At 45.1% G+C, this 6,995-nt stretch overlaps 1 non-coding gene across 1 annotated transcript; it reads left to right on the forward strand.

Annotated features, from left to right (window-relative positions):
* Nucleotides 1-307: 307 nt before the first annotated feature.
* On the forward strand, nt 308-380 carry TRNAG-CCC (transfer RNA glycine (anticodon CCC)). The gene has a single exon. It is a non-coding gene; the product is annotated as a tRNA-Gly (tRNA).
* The last annotated feature ends 6,615 nt before the right edge of the window (nt 381-6,995 follow it).

Here is a 6,995-nt window from a genome sequence, read left to right on the forward strand (position 1 = left end):
GTCTAAGGTGCTAAGGGTGCTTATTGCTGCTGAGTTGGTGATTTGTTTCTGGGCCTTTGCAATGGACAAAACTGGAAAACATTATATGTTTAAAGAGGGGGGGAAGAGTTTATATCATGCTTTTGGGAGGAGGAGATATTGAATAATATCTTCTAAATGGAGAAAGAACTTTGAGACTGGAAAACAAAGCAGGCGACTCAAAATGTGATTATGAAGTTTACTGTGGGTAACTTACATACAGGAAGAATCAGGCAGAGGTACTGATGGCTACACTCCATGCATCCATTAGGGGTACAGGGGAGGGACTTCCCTGGTGGTCTAGTGGCTAAGACTCAGCACTCCCAATGCAGGGGGTCCGGGTTCGATCCCTGGTCAGGGAACTAGATCCCATATGCTGCAACCAAGAGTTCCCATGCCGCAACTAAAGATCCTGCATGCGGCAACTAAGACTCAGTGCAGCCAAATTAATTAATTAATTACAATAAACATTTTTAAAAGGAAGTACAGAGGATTTTAAAGATCTAAAAATAGATCTGACTGAGAGGCAAGTCTGGACCAGTGGGAACCCAGAGTTTTTTTCCTACTTGGGGTCTCATGTCCATTAACTCATCTGCATCAGCAAAGTCATTTTTCCAGTTTTCATAGCAGATGAAGGACAGAGTAAAGGCTGATAGGGAGCTTATCTGACTTTGCTGCATACCTTGTAAGAAGACTAATGCTCAGTCATACAGAAATGGCAAGAGGCGGGACTGGGGGCCTGGGATGAAAACCAAGTCAGTATGGTTCAGCCACATACCCTATTTCAATTCAAATTCTGAATTACAGGGTTTTTATTGACCTCAGTGACTTTTACATGTGTAACCTCTTCCATTAAAATAAAAACAAAACAGTATCCCAGTTAATAATTATTAGTTTTATCCCTTAACACACACAACAGTCTTCAAATAACTACTATCAACAATATGATTACTCAAATCAGTTTACATTTTTCCCAGTTGTTTCTATGTTACAATCCATGGACAATCTCCTAAACTTCTTCTAATCTACAAGTGCCTGCTCTTTCTTTCTCTGTCACAGTGCAAAAACTTATTAATCAAGAAATCAGGACAACGACCTGTAGAATTTCTCACCAGAAAACACATAGTCCTTCCCTTTCTTAAATAAATGTAGCAAACCACACACTTAGCTCTCATCATGGAATCCTGGAAACTGGTCCCTCATGCTGCATAGAGCTCTTCCTTGCTCCTTTTCACGGGGACATAATATTCTAGCATGGGATGTGACATAGTGCTTTCTGGGTTGTTTCTAGCTTTTTTTTTTTTTTTTTTTTTGCTCTTACAGTTAGAGCTGCAGTGTAGAACCTTATACGTACAACTTTTCATATTTTCATGGACTCTTGAGAATGTAATATACAACCAAGGTTGAGAACTCTTGACCTACAGAAAAAAGCAGGTTATTAAGAAACCCAAGTTTAAATCCCAGCTCTACATTTAACTTACTCCTTATAAAATCTGGATAATAATCTACCTCATGGATTTGTAGAGAGGATTATATAAGCTAAAACATGGAAGGTGCTTAAATCAGTTCTCAGCATATCTTAAGAGGAGTGTGTTTATTGTCATTGTTGCTGTGAATCTTTAAAGTTTTTATTTTTTTTCAATTAAAAGGCTTTACTTTTTATGGTTGAAAAAAAAACCCAATAAATAAAAAGGTGCTAAACTTAGCATTAAGAATTTGGTTGTAATATATTGACAAAGCCTGGAATTGTAGTTGGTTTATAACATTCTGCTAGTTTCAGATGTAAAGCAAAGGGATTCAATTATACTTTTTACATATTCCTTTCCATTATAGGTTGTTACAAGATATTAAACATAATTCCCTGTGCTACATAATAAATCTTGTTGCTTATCTGTTTTGTATATAGTGGTGTATATCTGTTAATCCCATATGCCTAATTTATCCCTCCTCCCTGACTTTCTCTCTGATAACTATATATTTGTTTTCTATGTCTGGGAGTCTGCTTCTGTTTTGCAAATAAATTCACTTGTATTAGAGTCCACATATAAGTGATATCATGTAATATTTGTCTTTCCCTTTAAATTTGTTAGTTAGCTTCCCTGCCTCAGTTTCCTCAGCCATCCTATCTTAGATGTTGGCACAACAAAATTAGATCATCACTGTGAGCTTTCTTGGAAAAGCTATTATTTCTCTGAAAATGTGGAGCAAGGGTATTATTTTCATCACCATGATTATAGAATGTCCGGTTGGGAGAATTAACAGTATTCATCTGGTGGGTCTCTCATCTCCGGAGCCTCATACAGGGCTTCCTGACTCCACTGAATCAGTAAGACAAACTGTCAATTCACTCAAACCACTAATTTAATAGATTTTTTATTTTCTACTAAATTGACAGACTGAGTAAATTGACCAAATTGACTGGCTGTTTTGATATCATTTAGACTCAGCTTGAGTGGAGCTAATCATGAAGGGGGAAATAATTGTTATTGACATTGCTGTGGTGATCAAAGACACCCCTGGCATGGTTGAGGGGGAGCACAAGGACCCTCACACGTCCACCATCCTCACGCTCCACCCAGCTAAGCCTCAGAACAAACACCACCCAATTTACTGCACGCATTAGAGAGGCACTCAAAATAGAAGGCAAAGGGTGGCCGGAAGTAGAGGGGAGCTCTGAAAAGGATCCATCAATACCTAAGTGAATGTAAAGCAACTATACGCCAATAAAATTTTTTTAATTGTAAAAAAAAATTTGAACGACATAAATGAACACTATTGGAAGGACTCATGTGCCCAGTTCTGAGAGTATGGAAGAGCTATCAGGTCTGAAGAGACTTGGAAGGGGTACAGTAAACAGTAGTCCCCCGAAGATATTAATCCCTAAACGCTGTGAATGCTACTTTACAAGGCACAAGGGACTTTCGAGATGTGATTAAATTAAGGAACCTGCACTAGGGAGGTTAAGCTGGTTTCTGCAGCTGGGTCGGATGTAATCGCCAATGTCCTCATAAGGCGGAGACCAGGAGAGAACAGGAATAAGACATGTGAGGATGGAAGCAAGAGGATACAGTGATGTGAGCAAGGGCCACGAGCCCAGAAAGGCAGGCGGACTCGAGAAGTAGAAAAGGCAAGAAAACAGGTTCTCCCCTACAGCTCCCAGAAGGAACTCGCCCTGCCAGCACCGTGGGGAAGCTGACTGGACTTCTGGTTTCCATAACATGTATGTTATGGCAGCCACAGACGCTAACACGCAGGCATCAGCCATCTTACAGGTGTAATTCTTGGCAGAAACATGACATTAAAAGGCTGTAAAGAGTGGCAGTCCTGGCACTTACCTGATAGTGCAGTGCTGAAGAATCCGCCTGCGAATGCAGGGGACACGGGTTCAATCCCCGGTCTGGGGAGATTTCACGTGCCACAGGGCAACTAAGCCTGAGCGCCACAAGTACGGAAGCCCATGTGCTCTAGCAGCAGGAAAAGCCACTGCAATGAGAGGCCTGAGCACCACAGTTAGGGAGTAACTGCTCACCCCTGCTCACCCCACCTAGAGAGAGCCCGCATGAAGCAATGAAGACCCAGCACAGCCAAAAATAAATTTAAAAAAAAATTTTTAAGGAAACAGTTTGGCAATTAAAATAAGAGTAGCAATCCTATCCCCTGTTCCTGCTTCAAACAAAGCCATTCTGTTTTAAACGTGGGTTCCATGTACAATTTCATGGAGGAAAGAAAGGATTCTTCTGAAATGGGGGGAGGGAGCAAACTGAAATAGAATTAATATTTGTGGATCTCATACACAGAAAAGGACTGCCCCAGTAGCTCGGCTCAGAGAAGGCAATGGCACCCCACTCCAGTACTCTTGCCTGGAAAATCCCATGGACAGAGAGCCTGGTAGGCTGCAGTCCATGGGGTCAAGAGTCAGACACGACTGAGCGACTTCACTTTCACTTTTCACTTTCATGCATTGGAGAAGGAAATGGCAACCCACTCCAGCGTTCTTGCCTGGAGAATCCTAGGAACGGGGGAGCCTGGTGGGCTGCCATCTATGTGGTCACACAGAGTCGGACATGACTGAAGTGACCTAGCAGCAACAGCAGATAGCTCAGCTGGTAAAGAATCCACCTGCAATGCAGGAGACCCCGTTCAATTCCTGGGTCAGGAAGATCCCCTGGAGAAGGGATAGGCTACCCACTCAATTATTCTTGGGCTTCCTTGGTGACTCAGATGATAAAGAATCTGCCTGGAATGCCGGAGACCCGGGTTTGATTCCTGGGTCAGGAAGTTCCCCCGGAGAAGGGAGAGGCTATCCACTCCAGTATTCTTGGGCTTCCCTGGTGGCTCAGCTGGTACATGGAAAACACGTGGGCCAGTGCCTGGCACATAGTGAACATAATAAAATGCAGCTGTGGTGGGGGTGATGGTATTATCTGCCCTGAGTCCTTGCTGTTGCCAAGGACAAACCACAGTTCAGTGCCATTCAGGGACTTGCCCAATGCATCTAGCTGTCAATAGCAGAACCAACTTTAGAACCCAGGTCTTTATAATGCTGGCATTGACCACAACCCACACCCTGGATCTTCCCCTAAATAGGAAATGCTGCCAGCTGACCAAGACTTATACTGAAATCAAACTTGCTGCATAAGGGCTGTTTTGATCTCATGTGGTTTGTCTGCGATTCCCAGGAGAGCTGACCACTCTGGGTGCTTCCTGTGTGGCCCATTACTACGGTGGACCACAGTGCCGGCCGCTGATCGGCTATCAGAAGGGGCTAGCTGTGCTTGGTTCTCCCCACACCCTGCACCCCAACTGCCGGAGAGAAGAAAGAGCATTGCTCTGCCTGTAGGACAGAATGCCGTGGAGGCAGCGGGGCAGGCCAATCGATGGGAAGGGCCAGTGAGGCAGCGGCGGAAGCAGCTGCTGGCTCATTAAGGACACTGGGTGAAATCTCGGCCACACCAGGCCTAGCCATATGCTCAGACACAAGCCACAGCTGCTTGCCCGTGAATCTCTCCTCTAAATGACAGCGGCAGAGACAACGTATTCTCCCAGCTTCGGGGCGACTTCTCTTGCTGATGTCACTTGGTTTGAGGTCCCACTGAGGAGATGTCCTATTGGCCAAGCATCAAGTAAAAGGGATAGGAATTTTAGTCCAGCCGGTGAGTGAGTGCAAGCTCAGTTGCTTCAGTCATGTCCAACTCTTTGGACCCCATGGACTGTAGCCTGCCAGGCTCCTCCATTCATGGGATTCTCCAAGCAAGCGTACTAGAGGGGGTTGCCACACCCTCCTTCAGGGGATCTTCCCAACCCAGAGATTAAATCTGCGTCTCCTGCATTACTGGCAGATTCTTTACTGCTGAGCCACCAGGGAAGACTTAGTTCAGCCAGTAAAGTGAAGTGAAGTCGCTCAGTTGTGTCCGACTCTTTGTGACCCCATGGACTGTAGCCTACCAGGCTCCTCTGTCCATAGGATTTTCCAGGCAATAGTACTGAAGTGGATTGCCATTTCCTTCTCCACGGGATCTTCCCAACTCAGGGACTGAACCCAGGTCTCCATTCTGAAGGAGATCAGCCCTGGGATTTCTTTGGAAGGAATGATACTAAAGCTGAAACTCCAGTACTTTGGCCACCTCATGCGAAGAATTGACTCATTGGAAAGGACTTTGATGCTGGGAGGGATTGGGGGCAGGAGGAGAAGGGGATGACAGAGGATGAGATGGCTGGATGGCATCATGGACTCGATGGACGTGAGTCTGAGTGAACTCCGGGAGTTGGTGATGGACAGGGAGGCCTGGCGTGCTGCAACTCATGGGGTCGCAAAGAGTCGGACACGACTGAGCAACTGAACTGAACTGAACTCCTGCATTGTAGACAGATGCTTTACCGTCTGTGCCACCAGGGAAGTACTTTTCTGTAACTGCACTATAGGAAAATGGGAATGAAGGGAAGAAATAGCAGATGAGCTGGGAAAACACAGCCCTTTGTCACACCCAGCCGTCTCATTGTCTGTCCTAACTAGAGGCATTGCCTCCTGTTTGAATAAAGCTCATCATCTGAGTTTATGAGGTTCTCATCTATCTTGTGCCTACTCACCACTCCGAGGCCTTTTTCTATTTCTCCACTCACACCAAAATGGGTTACTCGTTGACTCCTAAGTATGCCATTTCACTAGAACACAAGGTTCATGGGTGAAGCAACGCAGACTGTCTTTTAAATGCTGTGTCTCCAGACCTTCATGTGCTTGGCACACATTCCGTGTGTGCCTGCTAAGTCACGTCAGTCATGTCCAACTCTTTGTGACCCTCTGGACTGTAGCCCATCAGGCTCCTCTATCCATGCAATTCTCCAGGCACGAACACTGGAGTGGGTTGCCATGCCCTCCTCCAGGGGATCTTCCCAACCCAGGGATGGAACCTACGTCTCTTATGTCTCCTGCATTGGGAGGTGGGTTTTTTACCACTAGTGCCACCTGGGAAGCCCTCAGAAATCTGTGATGACGAATACTGCTTATTAATACCTGAGAGGCACTACACACAGTGCTAGGCACAGAATGGCATGGGATCTTGTCTAAGTTTATAAACCTCATTTACTGGGTGTCCATAAGTCAGGAGACCAAGGCAAATACAAATAATGGCAGCAAGGATCTCCTCAACCTGTTAGAACACAAATAATAGTGTATCCATATACAAAATGTCATCAAGGACATGTTGAACTTGTTCAGAGATAAATGATAGTATCCATATTTTCAGACTTGATGATAACCCTCTATAAAATTGGGTGAATAAGTTCAGGGCTTCCCTGGGTGGTTCAGTGGTGAAGAGTCCGCCTGCCAATACAGGAGACGAGAGTTTGATCCCTGGTCTGCAAAGATCCCACATGTCTCAGGGCAACTAAGCCAGTGCACCACAACTACTAAAGCCCATGCACCCTAGATCCCATGCTCCACAAAGGAGAAGCCACCCGCAAGAGAAACCCATGCACCT

The sequence above is a fragment of the Budorcas taxicolor genome, chromosome 2 (genome assembly GCF_023091745.1).
Source record: "Budorcas taxicolor isolate Tak-1 chromosome 2, Takin1.1, whole genome shotgun sequence".
Taxonomy (NCBI): domain Eukaryota; kingdom Metazoa; phylum Chordata; class Mammalia; order Artiodactyla; family Bovidae; genus Budorcas; species Budorcas taxicolor.